This window comes from Vicia villosa, unplaced genomic scaffold (genome assembly GCF_029867415.1).
Source record: "Vicia villosa cultivar HV-30 ecotype Madison, WI unplaced genomic scaffold, Vvil1.0 ctg.001049F_1_1, whole genome shotgun sequence".
Lineage (NCBI taxonomy): Eukaryota > Viridiplantae > Streptophyta > Magnoliopsida > Fabales > Fabaceae > Vicia > Vicia villosa.
The window spans coordinates 212,239-231,840 of NW_026705459.1; positions in this window are offsets into that span (position 1 = coordinate 212,239).

Genomic DNA, 19,602 nt, shown 5'->3' on the forward strand with positions numbered 1-19,602 from the left:
GTCATATTTTGGGGTTATCGATCGCATTTTGGTGTTTGATTACGCGAAGTTTCAGATTCCTGTATTTGGTTGCAAGTGGGTTGAAAATAATAGTGGGATACGAATGGATAAGTCAGGATTTTTGCAAGTGGATCTCAATAGGGTAGGGTACAAAGATGAGCCTTTCATTCTAGCCTCTCAAGCTAAACAAGTGTTCTATGTCAATGATCCGACAAGTACGAAATGGTCTATAGTGCTTTTATCTAACAAAATAATTGATGAAAACATTGAAGATCAAGGTGATATTGGTGTTGGCATTGAATCTTGTACAAGAAACGATCAAAATGATATTGAATCTTGTACTAGAAATGATCATAATAAGGGTATTTGGATCAATCCAACCGTCCGCGTTGTTAAGAGACGCGTAGAACACAATCCTACCAAGAAAAGAAAGAGACGTTAGTGATAAAGGTAATAGTATACATATTCCGACTAATTTGCTTTATTCAATTTGTACCGATTATTTTATTCAATAGTATAGTACTTATTCAATTTTGGTGCATATTCTCGTTTTGTACATAACTTTTGAACCATGTATACGTTTGTCGACTTCTTTACATGTAACTATACTATTTTGACGATTCCGGAGCTGCTCATGCACTTATCTTTACATTTCGGGACTGTTTTTTTATCGGTTTTGCTTCTGCCCGTAATCAAAAGTCGGGCTTAGGGTCTGAATTTCGGAAAACCGACTTTATTTTTGAGTCCGTGGGGACGTTTTACCATAGCCATGTAAATTTCGTTCAATTCCGACAACTTTATTTTTTGACGCTTATTTTGATTTGTACCGATTTCGTTTCCGATTTACTTGTACATGCATGGTTTGACTTCCATTTGACTTGTATAGATTGTTAGCTTATTAATAGTGTACTAATGTGCTTTAGTTTGTTTGATACAGGTTCAATGGCTCCGGATAGAGATGCTCCACCTGAAAACTCACAAGAAAACTCACAAGAAAGAGATGCTCAAGAAAGAGATGCTTCGGGTACAAATGCTCCACCTGATACTGAAGCAAAAGAAGTTGCACGAGGCATCACCATTATGAAGGGAATCATTCGACATAGAGACCAAGGATTAGTATACCGTTTGGAATGGAATTCTGAAAACCAACCAATTGGTCCTAATTCTGCAAAGTTGACAAGCTATATCAGTACACTTGTTCGTATGCATATTCCAGTCTCCGTAGCTAAATGGAATCTGAAAAGCGAAGACTTGGATGCGAAAAAAAAAGCGATTTGGGACGAGCTTCAGGTATATATCATATATGGTTAATTGTTGTTATTATCTTGACGATAAATTGTTTAAATTACTTATACTAACACACTATGCGTATGTTTTTTTGCAGAGGACTTTTGAGATACCAGATGATCGTAGACGCTACATACTTAGTTTGGCCGGAAAAAGATATAGAGGGTGGAAAGCTTTTTTGACAAACACCTATCTTAAGGATAAAGATGGAAACTTTCTTGAAGAGGCACCGGGACGGCCAAAAAAGTATGAGATCTTCATTGATGAAAAAGATTGGGTTGAGTTTGTAAATCAAAGAGATGAAGATTTTCGGAAAAGGAGTGCCACGAATAGTGCGAGAGCATCCAAACCCGCGTATCCATACAAAAAAGGGCGTTTGGGATATGCACGCTTAGAGGATAAAATTGTAAGTAAATAGAAATGCGTTTTAATTAATTGTCTAAATGTGTTTTATTTGACGATTTTATCATTTGTGTCAATGCATAGTTAGAGGAGACTAAAAGTGAGGAAACTTCACTTCCTGTACATGTGTTGTGGAAGGAAGCTCGTGTGGGCAAGAATCAAGCTGTCGATCCCGATGTTCAGAGAGTTTATACTGAATGTGTAAGTATAATACTGTGTCTTTAATTAAATCAAATGTTTTTTAATATATAAATGATTTTTTATCTCCACTAATAATTATTGAAATGTAAATGAATTACATGAGACCTTGTCGCAATCGGTGTCCACCGGTGAGGACCAGGATGATATGAGCGTACTTAGTAGAGCACTAGATGCTCCTGAGTATCCCGTTCGGGTGAGGGGTAAGGGTCATGGTGTGACTCCAACCTCTTTTTACAAGCATCCTAGGAGAAGAAATCCTTCAAATGAAGAAGTGTTGCAAAAATTGCAGGAATTGCAAGCACAAGTCTCTGAATTGCAAAGAGATAAAGATATGTATATGAGAGAAAAGTGCAATACTGCATCGGTGAAAGAAACTAGTGATAAAGCTAGTTTCAACTGTCAAAGAAAACATCCCGAGGTAATTATAAATTTCTTTTCCTTACAAATTGTTCTATTTTATTAACGATAATGACTTTATATTTACTATTGGTTTAGGGCATTTCTTCTTGCCAACTATACTTATTGTCACCGTCTTATCGCCTAGTTGGCAAGGGAAAAGTGCACAACACTATGGGAGATTTACTTCACCATAGACCGCTCCCGGATGGACACCTGAAAGTATCAGTTGATGTTGTATTAGATCATGATGCGGTGCTACCGGTACCTGACATGGTCTCAGAGACAACATTGATGCGAGATGCAATAGGGTCATTTGTTGCATGGCCCTCGGAGCTCATTATCATTGGTGATGAGGTATATTCAAAACCATTATGAATCATTTAGTTTTCGAATGTAAATTTTGCACCGTTACGTTAATTATTTTTTACATTTTAATTTTAGACTGCTCCTACAAAACCCGCAATTAAGGGCGAAGGGATTTTACAGGAGGAGGAGTCTGTTGCATCACTAAAAGAGGTACATTTAAGGTGTTAATATATAATTTGAATCTAAAACTGCATGATTTTATATTTTATCGATCGTTATTTGATTTTTAGGCATCTGCTCGGGAGTCACAACAAGTGACACAGGTCGTTCGTAGCGTACCGCCTAAGGGTCCTCCGAAGTAAGCGGCAAAAAAAGGTGGTGCTTTTTTTCCTCGATACCGGACGACGCTCGGAACACTTGTTGATATGTCCGATTTGAAGGAAGGTGCTCTCCGTCAAATCAATATGGAGGAAGGTATCTTTGGTGTTGAATTCATTTCACATATTGCAATAGATGACTTGGAAGAGATTTTTACACAAGAACAACTAGGCGTCGCTAATATGCACTCGTACATCCGGTAATATTCACTCATCCGATATATTATTTAATTAGTCGAACAATTTATTTACACATTATGTTTATTATGTTTTTCACTCATCCGCTAATATGTTTATAATGTTTTTATTTAAGGTTGTTACATGACAGAGTGTTGCGCGGGACTGCATTGTCAAACAGATTCCGTTTCGTGTCTTCCGCCCATTGCAGCGGAATGACAATTGCTTCGGAACCGGAATTAGTTAGACAGCGCTTAGTCGATAGATTCATGTCATCCGGCAATACAGAAAGTCTGATTCTTTGGGCGTATAATACCCGACCAGTAGGGTTAGTTTCTCATTCTTGGTTCATTTAATCTTTGTTTCTTTTGCGTAGCAAAATTTTTATATAACCTATTGTTTTAATTTATAGAGCACACTGGTTGTTGCTTGCTATCAACCCGATAAGAGAAGTTGTATATTTTCTGAATTCGGTAGATGGTGAGTGGAGCAATTATCTGGCTATGAAGGAAATTATTGATTTGTAAGTGGGATCGTTCTAAATATTCTTGTATATTTATATATTTAATTATTTGTGAGATTGATCTAAATATATGCTTTTATATTTTTGTTAGATCAATACAAGTGTTCCGAAGTCAACGAGACGCATAGGTATCCCGGACTAAATCAAACAACATTACTTGGATCAAAGTGCAGGTACATTATTTTTCACAATTTTGCTTATAATATTTATGCTACTTGATAAAACAAGACAACTATAATTTCTTATTTGTTTTTCTATGTAGTGTCTGATACAGCGGAACAGTTCAGACTGCGGATACTTTGTTTTGAGGTTTATGAAAGAAATCCTTCAAATGAATCAATTAGAGATTCCAATCACGGTATGGATTTATAACTTAATTAGATAACTTCTTATAATTTATTACATTTAACTAAATCATTCATATTATGTTTTTATTCTGTAGTACTTTGACGAATTCCGTGCTGCTTCTTACACGAAACTTAAGTTGGAAGAAATCAAAGAGGAATTGTGTCAATTTTATATTCATCAGCTATTCATGTAGTAGGATTTGTGTCGATTTGAAGAGAATATTATAGTACTCCAGGATATATGGTTACTAACTTTGTTCATATTGTTGCCAATTAATATTTAAAGTATAATATTGTTGATGTTAGAGATTTAGTTTGATTGACATAATGATGTATATATATATAATTTTGGATATTATAATGGTATTATATTAGTATATATATAGTCCTACCTATGGTTGAAAATATATCGTCGAAAATATATTACAGGTCGAAAATATTACAGGTTGAAAATATATTACAGGTCGAAGATATTACAGGTCGATCTGGGAGGCTGAAATTATAGGCTGCACTTTAAAATATCTCATTTAGCAACGACAGCGCTTTTAAAAAGCGCTCTTAAAGGTCCACATACGAAAGCGCTTTGTTACAAAAAGCGCTGCCAAATATTAAATAAAAGAAAGAAAAAAAACGCAACCTACCAAAGCGCTTTTGGAAAAGCGCTCTAGTAGGGGGGCTACCAGAGCGCTTTTTCCAGCAAAAGCGCTCTTATAGGGGGTCTACCAGAGCGCTTTTTCCAGAAAAAGCGCTCTTATAGGGGGGTCTACCAGAGCGCTTTTTCTGGAAAAAGCGCTCTTATAGGGGGGTCTACCAGAGCACTTTTAAAAGCGCTTTCGTAGCCTACGCCAGCGCTGGCTTTGGCAGCGCTTTAAAGCGCTGTTAAAGGCCAAAAAAAGCGCTTTTGTTTGTCTTCCGTGTTGTAGTGTAAAGAGGCCATGAATTTTACTACTCCAACTGTTGATAATATTGTGGGTACTAGTAAGATTACGAGAAGTGGAAGGATCTTTTCACCAGAAATTTCTCCAAATGTTGCTACTAATCCAGTCCAGGTCCCAGTTCCTAATCAAGATATCAACGCTCGAGATAAAGAGCCACTAGTTGAACCAGTTCAAGTACCGGCGGAAGTCACTGTTGAAGATCCATCAAAGCAAGAAATGGAGGAAATATTGAAAATCATCTACAAAAGTGATTATAATATTGTCGAACAGCTAGGGCATACTGCTTCAAAAATCTCAATGCTGTCTCTGCTAAAATATTCCGAAGCTCATGCCAAGGCCCTGATGAAGTTCCTGAAAGCTGCACATGTGCCACAAGAAATTTCAGTCGATCAATTTGAAAGTTGTGTTGCCAATCTAACAGTGAATAATGGTCTCGGTTTCTCTGATGCTGATTTAACCCCTGCTGGGAAAAATCACAATAAAGCCCTACATATCTCTATTGAATGTAATGGCACCACTCTATCTCATGTACTGGTAGATAACGGTTCCTCTTTGAACGTGTTACCAAAAGCAGTATTGGAAAAGCTTGACTTCGAAGGAATTGTGTTACAACCAAGCGATGTTGTGGTAAGAGCCTTCGACGGGTCAACAAGAACAGTGTACGGAAAGGTGAATCTCCCAATCCGAGTGGGCTCTCAGATCTTTGATTCTACCTTTTACGTAATGGAAATTCACCCAGCATATTCCTGTTTACTAGGACGCCCTTGGATACATGGGGAAAATGCTGTAACTTCTACCCTACATCAGAAGTTGAAGTATCCAGTAAAAGGAAAGATTGTCACAGTTTATGGCAAAGAAGAGTATGTGGTTAGCCACCTGAGCAACTCCAAGTATGTTGAGTTGGATGACGAATTCATCGAAACTCCCTGCCAATCTTTTGAGGTAGTCTTTCCAGATGTCTCTGTCATACCCCAAGATTTGCCTTCATATAATCACAAATGTCATCTATTTCGATTAGATGACGTGGTGCATCTGATAAGAATGTAAGGTTTGCAAGTATGGGGTCCCAGGTTCAAATCCCACTTCTATCTTTTCTCCCTTAATTTGTTTTTTTAATTTTAGTTGTAATTTTATTTTCATTTTATATTTAAAAATCACAAAAAATAATTTTTTTAATCAATTAATTTTTAATTTTCGTATTATTTAATTAAGCATTTAAAAAATATTTATTTTTTTCACTTTTCTCCATTTTTTATGCTTTTATAGTCACAAAAAAATCAAAAAAAGTTTAATTAAAATAATAGTTTTTCCTTAGCTTTTGGTCCAAGTCAATTAGCATTAAAACTTATTTGATTTGATTCTCTCTATTTTTAGATAAAATCAAAACAAATAATTTAGTTATGTTAATAGTCTAAATGTTAATTTATTTTTTCCATTTTTAATTTAACCTAATGCACTAATATAAATAGGACTATTTTGTACATATTGGGGGGAAGCCAACTCCATCCACTAACCCTATTCCGGACACCAACTAACAATCTCCCGATTTCTGACCAATACCTCTCTCTCACGTACAAGTTTCCCACTTCTCTAACAATTTCCAACCTCTTGCTTTTCTCAATTGTTCCTTCTTTACAAATCTTCTACAATTCACAAATCAACTTCTCTCACATTTATACTAATGCTAACTAATTTCTACACATTTGTAGACATAGTCCACGCCCAGCCATAGTTTCTACCATTGTACAAATTCTCACTTACAAAAACATACATAAATTACTAACTTATCATTCTCTCAAGCACATGGATACAGTAAATGCAGCCCTTTCAAACTACCGCAACTACTGTGTTTTTGTTGGAATACAAAACCATCGCGTGTAACCGGATTCAAAGAAGTGACGACGAAATTAGAAGAATAAGAAAGGAGTTGGATCGAAGCAAAGCCCGCCGCGAGGACTGCTCCGACGAACCCAGATCGTACCGCTCCATTCGTTCAGATCCGACAGCTCCTCACCGATCGCAACCGCACCATACAGCCACCGACTGCGCACACTGTCAACGTCGCAACCGATACAACTCACCTCACGAGACCACACACACCATCACGCGTTCGCGACTGCAAGCCGCGCCAATCGCACGGAATTCCGCCGTGAGGACCGAACACCGCCGTGGTCCACCTTTCAGCCACCGCTATGTTGGAATCATATAAGAGGTTCGACATCTTCTTTTTGCAATTTTTCTTCTTCCAAATATGTAGTAATGTTTCTGTTATTTGATTTTGCTATGTGAATTTGAGAGATCTATGAAGAAGAAATTGTGATTGTGTTCTGTTTACTGTAAAAAGAGAGCTGAGATCTGGAAAAGAAGATAAAATGTTCTCTTTATGCTGGCGTGTGGATATGTGCATTGGTCCTTTTTTTTCTCTTTTTTGTGAGTTGGGATAAAACACTTGTCAGGTTGTGATTGGCTGGTTTAGAACATTTGAAAAGTCAAACATCATTATATTACTTTGATGCTGATTTTTGTTACTACCGTAACTTCTTTTCATTTTATGCTAGGTGATTTATTTATTTTTGGTTTTCTTAATGAACTAGTAAGTAGGGGTGGGAATAGGCTAGGCTTGGCTAGGCTTTATAAGGCCTGGGCCTGGCCTACGATAAACTTACAAGGCCTGAGTCTGGCCTATGGCCTACTATAGGCTTGTTTTTTCAGTCTGGCCTGGCCTTTTTTAAAGCCTGGCCTGGCCTGAAAGCCTATTTAAAAGCCTCTTTCTTATTAATATTTTCAATTAATTCATATTAATTAAGAAGCCTAATAGGTCGCATATATATGAACATTTAAATCGACCTACTTATCATTTTTTCTAATATATATATATTAAAACAAATCTATTTAACACTTTTTCTAATATATATGTATATATAGGCCAAACTATTTAGACTAATTTTAATATATATGAAAATATAGGCCGGCCTACAAGGCTTTATAGGCTTTTTTAATAGCCTAGGCCTGGCCTATTTTATTAAATAGGCTTTTAAAAAAGCCCAAGCCTGGCCTTTTTATCAAATAGATCTGGCCTGGCCTGGCCTTAAGTAGGCTAGGCCATAGGCCCCTGTAGGCCGGCCTGGCCTATTCCCAACCCTACTAGTAAGATACCCGTGCTTCCGCACGGGTAAATTTATTTAATATTGTACGAAATTAATTAGATACATATAAATTTTTAATAAATGATTTAATTACAAATGAAAAATATTATATAAATTTAATTATATTAAATAAATATATAAAAAAAGAATCTGGAAGATGAAGATAAAAAAAATGAAATTTTAACATTTAAAAATAAAAATTAGATACTTTGTTGATAATGACCCGTGAAAAATAATTTTATTTTATCCGATATAAAATATATTTAAATACAAATGTAAAATGAACAATAATCATATGAATTTAATTGTATTAAATAATCTTTAAAAAATCGTGAAATGAAGAAAAGAAAAAAAATTTAAAAATAAGAATATTATCTCTCTAATAAAAACAATGATTGATTAAATAAAATAAGTATTATGTTGATAGTGACCCGTGATATTACAATATTTTTAATTTTATTAAAATTAAAAAATAAATTTTTTTTTAGAGTTGATACATAAATAGAGAAAAAAAATTAAAATGAAAGTAAGAAAGTGTGGGAAGAAAATTTGAGAGAAATTTGAAATTTTAATTAAGAAAGAGAAAGTGTGCAATGATCGATTAAAATAAATTAAATATTGTATTGATAGTGACCCGTGAGATAAATAAATATTTAATTTTATTAAAGTTAAAAAAATAAATTATTAATAATTTTTGTGATTAAATGAAAAAAAAATAAAATGAAAGTAAGAAAGTGTGGGAAAATGAAATTTGAAAATTTAAGTAAGAGAGAGAATAAGTGTGTTGGGGAGAAAAAGTTGGTTATTGAAAAGTTAAAAAGTTGGACCAATGAGAGGCTGACAATTGGCGCTTAGTTATTGAAAGGTTGAAAAAGTGATATGTGATTTTGTTAGTTACCGAATTACCCTTTTTTGTTTGTAAAGAAAATTTTAACTAAGGGCATAATAGTCAGATTGGTCAATCTTTTATTAATTGTTTGTACTAGTCAGAGAGCCGTGCTGTCGCCCGGGTGCATTATTTGTGGTGTAGAATTTTTTGAACGATGCGAAAAATATGGAGTAAAGAAGTTTAAACAAATTGCATATATAAAATAAAAATTAACCATTTAAAAAAATTGGTTCATATCTTTTATTTGATAAGGCTTGATCACTTCAAAAAGAATTAAGTATTATGGTGTTAGTGACCCGCACATATAAGTTTATATAAGTTTATTTAATGTCGTATAAAATGTATTTAGAAACATTTTTAAATTTAAAATGAAATAGTAATTAATTATAAAAGAAACTATTATCATAAAAATTCATTTATATTAAATAAACATACAAAATTTAAAAAAAAAAAGGACCAATGGAGAAATAAAGAAAAAAGGAAAATTTTAAATTCAAAATAAAGATTTATGGTAAAAACCGCATGAAAACGGATATTTAGCTCAAATTCGCAGAAAAACGAAGTATTTCTAATAGTATTTTGGTTCATTTTTATTAGTTGAGAATTAATAAAATAAAAATATATTTTGAATATCGCTGTTTATTTTTCACGAATTTGAATTATTAATATATATATAATTTTCGTATTTATATCAATAACACATTTAATAAATCATTAATATGAATTAATCATCTAATTATAGCTATATCAATTTTTATTGCATTATCTTTGATACACCAAAACTATTAAAAAAATCAGATTCATGTATTGATGTAATATTTTTATTTAATTTATAGCTGGAAAAGAATTATTGAATACTTACTTTAAGATAGATTGATTGAGAAAAAGAATGCTTGCCTCTCCATATAACCAAATAGAATGAGGGGAAGGTGTTAAAGAATAAAACAAAATTGTGCAAATAAGGATATAATATCATGCAATTAGGAGAAGAATATCTTATAATTATTTGCATTTATTATGTCAAGTCTATACGTCTTTCATATTCTCAACAAAAACAAATCAATGTACATTTATGGATTCACATGGCAGAACTTTTAATCTAATTGTAGTATCAACTTTGAAAGCCAAGTATATCTTTTTGAATTAATACCATTTGAACTATACAACTAAAGGTTCCCCATTCTTTGAAATTTTATTTGTCAAAATAAACACTATTCTCTTTTATTCTTTCTAGAAGTTGCTAGATGCATACGTCGAAAAAGTAGGTAATTACTTTTAGTTAATAAATTTATCCATGAGTATAAAATTATCTTTAGTTAACATGTGCATTTTTCTATAAAATTATCTTTAGTTAACACTGATCAAATGCTCATGCAGAGGTCACAGCAATCAGAGAGGTTAGAGACTATAAACAACAAAGAATTTTCATATACAACATGGTAAATTGCAATTTTTTCTATTAGGAAATATTAGTATTCTTAATTACATTTGTGTTTTCTGATTGAAATATCATTTACCACTCTAGACGATGGTTACATCCTGCTGTACTTGATAATTGAATGGTTACATCCTGCATGCTTTTCCTATATTTCTCATTTGTACCAACCTTGTCCTATTTTGAGCAAAACTTTTTACAATATTCTTCTTAAACAGAGATTGGTTTATGGAGCAAAGGCAGAGGCAGCAATCGCCATTGGGTTTATACAAAATCCTATACATGTTCATGTAGCCAAACAACACAGTTCCAGTAACAGATTTGGAAAAATAATATCGCTGTAGAACAAAATTATGCTGCAGACTCACAGCTGCATGAGTTTGATTGATTCGAAACTCCAGTAGATATAAAATTACCACCTGAGCCAAACTGAATCATATGCGGCGATCAGTTAATGATACGCCAACCGCAAAGAGGCAGAAGCACACACATGACACAGCAGACCTGCATTTTATCCATTGTAAATGTTTAATCAAAGTGAACTTCGTTGATTTCACTTGTGCCCTGCCCTGCAACAGTTTGACATACAAAGTAAACTTCATTGATTCATAGATATTGTTTCACACCTAACAAATCACAGATCCACATTAGAGTTGTTTAACTCAGTTTTGTTGGATTCTATATCATGCTACAGGGTAAATATTTTCAAAGATAATCTATTTGTCAAAAATAAATGAGCAGCAACATTAACTAAAAAAATACTAATTGTATTCAACATTCATATCAAACTGTAATTCCTCACCAACTGTAATAGAAGCAAGTCAGGAAGAATACTTGCCCAAGAAATCTGTTAACATGAAAAGGTATTAACAGCATTAACAGTGAGATCATTCATAGTTGATCAAGCCTAAACAAACCGAAGTAATTGAAATTGCATTAACAGCTAATTACAACTAAGCAATAGAAAAGATACAATAAAACCATTTGTGGGGAAGCCAAAAATTAGGAGAAATTGTGTTCTCTCAAAGAGGCATAAAACCTGTGTTGTCGGCTAGTGCAACAACTCCAATCGGTAAAACTGAATGTGGTTCATAACCAAAAACTGCATCAAGAGCATACCATTGTTAATATTAATGAGGTTCTAACGAAAAAGCACGTAAACCCAAACAATATAAAAACTAAAATGAATGGAAAATCGAGCAAGAACATACCTTGAGTTATTTTCAGCCTTGTCGAAGTACAAATCTTGAAAAAACTGAAAAAGAAATGGTAAAGTGTCAATTGGAAAATACTATTAGACACCCATAGTGGCTAAATTGGCCACTAATGACCAATTTGAAAGAAACAATATATCTATATTCAACTCAAATAAATAGAAACAGAAACTGCATCCAATAAATTTCTCTGTATCAGGGTCCTCGGGCGTATTTTTCAACTTTCTAACCTAAGACATTTTTTTAACAATGTTTTCTTTGTTACACTTGCATCTCATTAGGGCATCTCGCCAGGTTAAAAGAAGCAATACATATTTATGTTTCTTTATCAAAATTAACTCAAGTAAACTGATACATTGATATTACGAAGATGCCTGTTGTAATCAAATGTTCATATGGCCACAATTGTAGCGTTAATTTTATTAGGACCCCCACTTTAATCAAGCTCTACAAAAGTACCCGCGCCTTCTCCTTTGGTTAATCTCCCCGGATTGACAGCAATGCATTTCCCGCTTTTGCTCTCTTCATTTTCGTTATTAAGAACCTGCCAGTGAATAATTTTCAACGGCGGTGACGGTATCATGACTCTTATCTTGGCTTGCTTTAGATGGCTACTGAATAATCCATAAAGAAACAACGACAAAAACATAAAGTCTGAGTGCAGCAGTTATGTCTAAGACCTTCAAAGTAATATCATGCAGTATCTGACCTGATCAACAAAAACATAGAAAGAGAATTGTATCAAAAATTACTATCCTAATTTTTCACAAGAATTAGCACAAGAATCCTTATAGCTTCTGAATTAGCAATATATTATTACATAGAGTCTAATAGTAACCACCTTGGGGTATAAATATATGCATATGACCAATGTGATGCCATGACCACTTCCAAACATAACTTTAGTATTCTAGCACATTGACTATTCTAAGCCTTATTAATGCATCCACCACATTACAATTGTTGTTTAAACAATATGAGAAGGTTGTATCAACATGGCATGAAAGAGAACTAAAAGAAGATTTTGAAACTATCAATAGTAGCCCAATTTTAAAAACACAATCTCCTATAGAAAAGCAAACTGCAAGTCTTTATACCAGAAAGATATTCATGAAATTCCAAGAGGAGTTAGTAGAGACAATGGATCATGCAACAAAAATTGATGATCCAGTAACTCTCACCACTTACCTGGTTGCTAAATTTGGGGAAAACTAAACATCTCATATTGTTACTTTTAATTCATCTGAGAAGAAAGATAGTTGCAGTTGTCAGATATTTGAATATGCAAGAATCATTTACAGGTACATATTGGAAGTCTTCAGAGCTAAAAGTATTCTTACACCTAATCCTTATTATGTGTTGCAACGCCAGACAAGGAATGAAAATAGTGGTGCGTAGTTAGATGAACATGCATCTGAACTGCCTAGTAGTTCCCGTGACTCTACGATAGTACGCTATAACAATATGCGTTAAGAAGCAATCAAGTATTTGGAAGAAGGTGCTAAATCATTCCAAACATATCATGTTGCAAAGAAAGCTTTGCTAGAAGATACTAAGAAGGTTTGTATTCTAAGAAAAGAGAGCACTGGAACTGCAGATGGACCTACAATAGAGAGCAGATGGATCATATATGTCATAAAGTTAAAACAAATTACAAATTACAGCCTATATGATTTTTTTCCCTATGTTATTCATAGAGTCATTTTACCAAATTCCATAGAGTCATTATATAACTGCATACTGAAACAAAATTGTCACACCAACAAAATCAATAGATGGAAAACATTCCAAAACAGGAAAAGAAAATGCAAACAAAACAACATACCAATAATAAGGAAACTTATCAAGAAACAAATGTACAAAGTATATCTCTCTTACCAAGAAACTTAAGGAAAATGTATCAAATTTGAAGTCAAACTCCAACCAGAACAAAAAAAAGAAATAAAAAATGGGCAAATTCTAAACAAAAACAATAATAACTAATAACATTTACCTGGTCAATCCAGCTAGCTTTGTGCGGAAATCATTGAAATCTTTAGATGGGCCATCACCATTGAGGAATACTTGGAGTTCCTCTTCGGCCATTGATGAAGTCTCTCTAAATCTTATTCTGCCTCACCTGAAGATAAAAAAGTTGAATAGTTTATTTCAAGGAAATCACCCAAAATGCAAGACATATCTAATCAAATAGAGATTGACAACAAAAAAACCTTGCAAGTACTCAAAGAACTGCTTGTTCACATGCTCATGCTCCGCTAAATAGAATCCATATGCATATGTCCACTTCAACACCCGCCTGCACTCAACTATCTACAGAGGTGAAACAGAATTTAGGGAGACAATAGACTTCTATTTTACAACATTCAACCACACACCATAAATTTTTCAAAAATAAAGTACAAAAATAGCATAAAACTAAGAACCCATAGATCTTAATGGCGAAAAACAAAAATCACCTTGCACAGATCCCATCTCTTTCTCGATCTTGGCCTACATCTCTCGCAAAGCAGCAACTTCGTCTTCCATTTCCTTCTCTTCATGTCATTCAAATGCTACTGTCATCATAATCATCATCTTTGCCTGAATCATGATCAGGGTTTTGAGGACTGGAAAACACCGCCAAAAATGAAAGGAGAAGACGGAGAGAAGAGAAAACGGAAAGAAAAGAGAGAGAGATCGTATTAGGGTTTGTGGAAAAGAGAGAGAAGAGAAGACGAGAGAGATAGATAAAGAAGGAAATTAGGGTTTGTGGGAAAAGAGAGAGAAGATAAGATGAGAGAGAAAGAAGGAAAGTGAGGAGGAAGCTATGTCGGAGGGAAACGAAAGTTTCTGAAAAGTGTTTTGGCAAAGTACAAAAATTGAATAAATTGACCAATTGAAGGTGAACAAATGGCATGGATGAATATTGAATTTGTTAATTACATGAAAGACCTTTTGGTAGTGTAAAAAATATTTGTTGTAAGGGCTAATTAGTAATTTTGAACTACATTTTAGTATTGGGTAGATAGTTGATTTGTTTAGTTTATAAAAATACAAAAAAAAACATATAAGTACCAAATAAATAAAAAAATGTACTTTTAGTTTTAGTTAAATTAGAAAATATGTTACAATTATTTTAGTCTTACAAAGAAATTAATTAATTCAACATAAATTTATTTTGCTAAATGGTTTTAACCAAAGCTATTGGTTATGATGATTAGCGTTTACCCTTATCAATTCGTTATTATTTGTAATCGAATTTATCGATTACGAGGGATAACGATAAAATTAAATAATTAAAACACATCAATTTGCTAACCGTGATAATCGAACCAATCGATTAGAATAATTAGCAATGTTTTTATTAATCTGTTAATTATGGTGATCAAACCTATTGATCATCGCGATTAATAGTGCAAATCAAACCAGGGTTGTACGCCCAAAATCCTAAAACACTTCCCAAATCTAAAAACATTCAAAACACTTCAAATCAAACTACGGATTTTCATCCTTATTCAAAACTACGATGGGCCATTCAAAAAGCCTCCAAGATCATATCAAATCAAATTTCAAACTCAAAGGGTGTACAACCCTTCCCCGAACTACGTTGACTTTGATTCTCCCTAAGGAGATACGTAGGCACTTGGCAACAAGGCGAGTCCCCCTCTTCCAAACTCTAATCATGTTCAATATAATTAGCCTTTTAACTCTATTAACTTTCTGTCATCTCTCTTTATCTTTTGCCATAAACCTCTATCTTTGAGATGTTAGCCTTTAGGAAAGGGTTGAGGGTGCCTAACACCTTCCCTCGACCTGAATATAGTATCTTACCCCGATCTCTTAACTGCGCGAGGTTTCCTATTCGCCTTGGTAGAATAGGTGGCGACTCTAATCTTTAATTTTTAGGGCAGGTTGCTACAGCTGGCGACTCTGCTGGGGATAACTTAAATGGTGAATACTATGCTCCTATAGGTTTTAGGTTTTGGCAGGGTTTAGGTTTGACAACTTTTTAGGGTTTGGCTAATTCGCCTTTTTTAGGGTTTGTAATTTTTTTTTTTATTTTTTTTAAAAAATTTGTTTATTTGTTTTTTATCTAAAAATATTTAATTGTTTATAATATGTTTATATTTAATTGTTTATGTTAATATATTTATATTTAATTGCCTAATTGTCATATTTTTATATGCACTGCTGACATATTATGTAATGTTAAAACCCTAAGTGTGGGAGTTAACTTTGAGATCAATAGGGGACATGAATCGCCTACGAGTCTCATTGATAACTCCACTCGGAGTGGGTTGAGTATTCGGAAATGTCCAAAACGAGGCTTGACTTTGTTGAGGGCAGGACTGGATACTTGGCTGATCTCTCCGAGAACCTACCCCAAAAATTCGAACCTCATGGATAAAATGAGTTGTTTTAAAATCCGAAGAGACAAAAAGTCTCAGAGGCTACGAACGACCCCATGAGACCTTCTAGAACCCCCCTATAAAAAGGTTGGCTCCCGAGAGCCGCTACGTCGAACCTATGAACTTATGTGATTATGTGCTATATGTATATATATGTGTTGATCATTTTTTTTTATTTCTTTTTTCCATTCATCATACATCAGGGGCATTCTTGCATCATATTTTATTCAAAAAAAAAAGAAAGAAAAAAAGATATCATACATATCATGCATAGCATACACATCATTTTCATGACATTAAGAGAAGATTCCTCTTCTATCTCCAGAACAAGGGACCATTGGGAAGGATAACCTAACATCCCGACCATATTATCCAACAAGATTTCAGCAGAAGAGATCAATGGATCAGCAAAAGCAACAGGGTGACCAACGCACCTGGAGGTCCAAGCCAAAACGATCATTCACTCCGTTGTATATGTCATTGTCTCAAGCTTTGCAACGTTTGCTCAGTCAGAACTTGGTAACTCTGCTACCTCCATACTCAGCTCCAGCTAACCCCGCTCCTGGGTATAAGCATCATGCTAGGTGCGCTTATCATTCAGATAGTCCTGGCCATGATACAGAGGATTGTGGGCCGTTAAAGCACAAGATCCAAGATTTGATTGAAGAAGGGCTCATTGAGTTCGAAGATCCTCACAAGTCTAATGCCATAGGTGGCTAGAAGGAGGGTTTCTTAGATCATTAGTTTTGTTTTCATTCGCAATTTCTTTCCGTTTGTTTAAACATTAGTCTTATGACATATGCTGTGTACTTTACAATAATCATTAATGCATTGCTTACGTTTGTCTTGATTTACTCCTAGTGTTCCCACTATATTTAAAATTGCGTTTTTACTTGGTTTTCTTCTTTGTGATATTCAACTCTCGTTAAGAGTCGTACACCTTTAGAGGGAGAATGACGAAAACGATACCACAATTTCATACACTACGCTTTCGAACAGACCGTGTTGACGATGTACATGCATTGTTTCAATTCCTAAATAAAGGAGATATAAGGATGTTAATCCCTCGTCAACCCCTTTGAGCCTAAAAGAAGTAGGAGTTTTCCTTCATATAGAATAAAACCCTTCATACATAACCTGGGGTAGGGTAGTTGCTCAGTTAACTTAATTATTCCAAGTTGTTCCTTTGAACATAATCACCGATGGTTCCCCGTCATAATTAAGCCTGGCAGTCAATGTCCGCAAAGAAAAGAAAAAAACAACGCAAGGCCTGCTAAGTCAAAACTTATTAAGGAGACTTAGGCAAAATTGGGGCATCCCGCTGACTGTAGTTTTAAAACGAACAGTTCAGGCAAAAGTTAGGGATAACAAAGTCGAAAAGAGGTCATTACATACCCTCACAAAAGAAAATATTACAAAAAAGGAGGATGACTGCCTTTGCAGATAAACCTTTGGTTTTTGAACCATCATGAATGTCAACGTCATAATTCCCAAATTCTTTTGGAGACTAAATGCATAGTTAACTGAGCATAGGACTGGAGAACATCACGAAGATTGGGATGGGTACAAATAAACTTTGAGCCACTATCCTTTGTTTCTTAAAACCGTGAACCAGGCCACGTTACAACCCTTAAAAGTCCTAACTGAAGCATGGTTAGTTCGAAAGCATGTTGTTACCAAAGGTATCCCGACTCCTTAAGGTCTACTATAACTTTTGAGTTGATATCACTTTCTTACAAAAAAAAAACTTTGTTTTACTAAAAAAAAATGTTTTTAAACTTTCAAGACAGACATATGCATTCGCATCTTATGAATTTCATTATAAAATACACTTGTCTATGTGGATTCAGATGTTTAAACATCAGGGAGAAGTTGCATGGGGCATGGCTAATGGCTAAAAAAAATCCTACTGACTGACGAAGTAGCATTAAAAACTCGTCGAAAGAAGAAACATCCCTTATGCATGACTGGAATGGCTAATGTGTACATATGGCATAACTCGTCATTATACCGTTTACATGGGGAAAATCTAATCAAGATCCATAGGATCTCTCGAAGACGCTGAATAGCCCGTGGGGCAAGCCCATTACCTGGGGGCACGTTGCAAAGGTCACTCAGTAGCAGATGGTGTCAATGCCACTCCCACATCCTTTCCAGGAACCTGTATAGGATATTTCTCAATCTGTACATATAGTCTTCTTTAAGACGTGTTCAAATACTTTTTACCCTTTCTAGGAGCCTTTTTCAGACAGTCTCTTAAAGACCCACCTTCTTATCCTCTCTATTTTCAAACCCTTTCAGACAGTCTTCTCTAAGACATATTCATTTCCAAGAACCTTTTCTAGGTCGTCTTCTGTAAGACATCTCTTAACTTTTTCCAGTTAGTCTTTTAAGACATATTCAAACTTCTCTTATGCTTTCAAGAACCTTGTCAAACTTTGTTTAAAGTACAGAGTCTTTTCTAAGACAGTTCACCATCCTTTCTAGGGTGATCTTCTTCAAGATGTTTTTTCCTAAGTTTTGTGTAAAACCCCACATTCCTTAAAACAGTCTTTATCCTCTATAGGAACATTTTTGACCCTCTGCACAAACACATCCCTTTGAGCTTTGTTTAAAGCGCAATCTTGTTTAAGACAATTTCCCATTCTTCCCAAGGACCTCTTCAGGTAGTCTTATAGAAGACATCATCTCATCCTAAGTACTCAGCAAATCATTGTTCGTCAGGATGCGACCGAAATGCATGACTCATTCTGAAAAGCATTTGCTTCACATTCAAATCAACACTTAGCATCAAGGAGACCTTGAAATTGGTCTAATCAAAGACAATCATTCCTGATAAAGACCCTTGAATGAGGAAACCACGTTCAGAGGGTTTTCCTAAAACAGGGGCATATCTTTCAAGAATTCAAACACTGGGGCAATGCATATCGGGCAAGACATGGTGAAACTCGAGTTCCCTCTAAAGGTCCCTCCTTCAGATTAAGGGGAACGCCTCTCAAATTTTCTGATATTCAGAAAGTCACACTAGTATCACACAAGGAGCATTGTTGCGTAATTGATCTTCCCACGCCTGTACTATTTACATCCCACAGTGAGGGATTGGCATACATGCATAATTCTCATTTATTTTAATAATCTCATTACATGACACATGCATCATGACATTGCATAAAACTAACGCTTCCTTTTCAGGTCACTTCATATTCAAAAGGATGTTATCATCCAATTACAGTGCAAATACGATCGTATCAACGATTCAATCTTAACAGATACAATTCCAATACCTCATCCCAAGTCTTTCTTCAAAGACAATCTAGAAGCAATCAAAGAATTTCTTACCTCTCCAGGTAGTCTTGTCCAAGACAATTATCCTAACCTTTCCAAACAGTCTTGTTTGAGACATATGCTAAACCTTTCTAGGTAGTTTTGTTTAAAACGTATCATATCCTTCATAGGAACCTTTCTAGGCAGCTTTGTTTAAAACGTTTCACGACCTTTATAGGAACCTCTCTAGGTAGTTTTGTTTAAAACGCTTCATGTCCTTTATAGGAACCTTTCCAGGTAGTTTTGTTT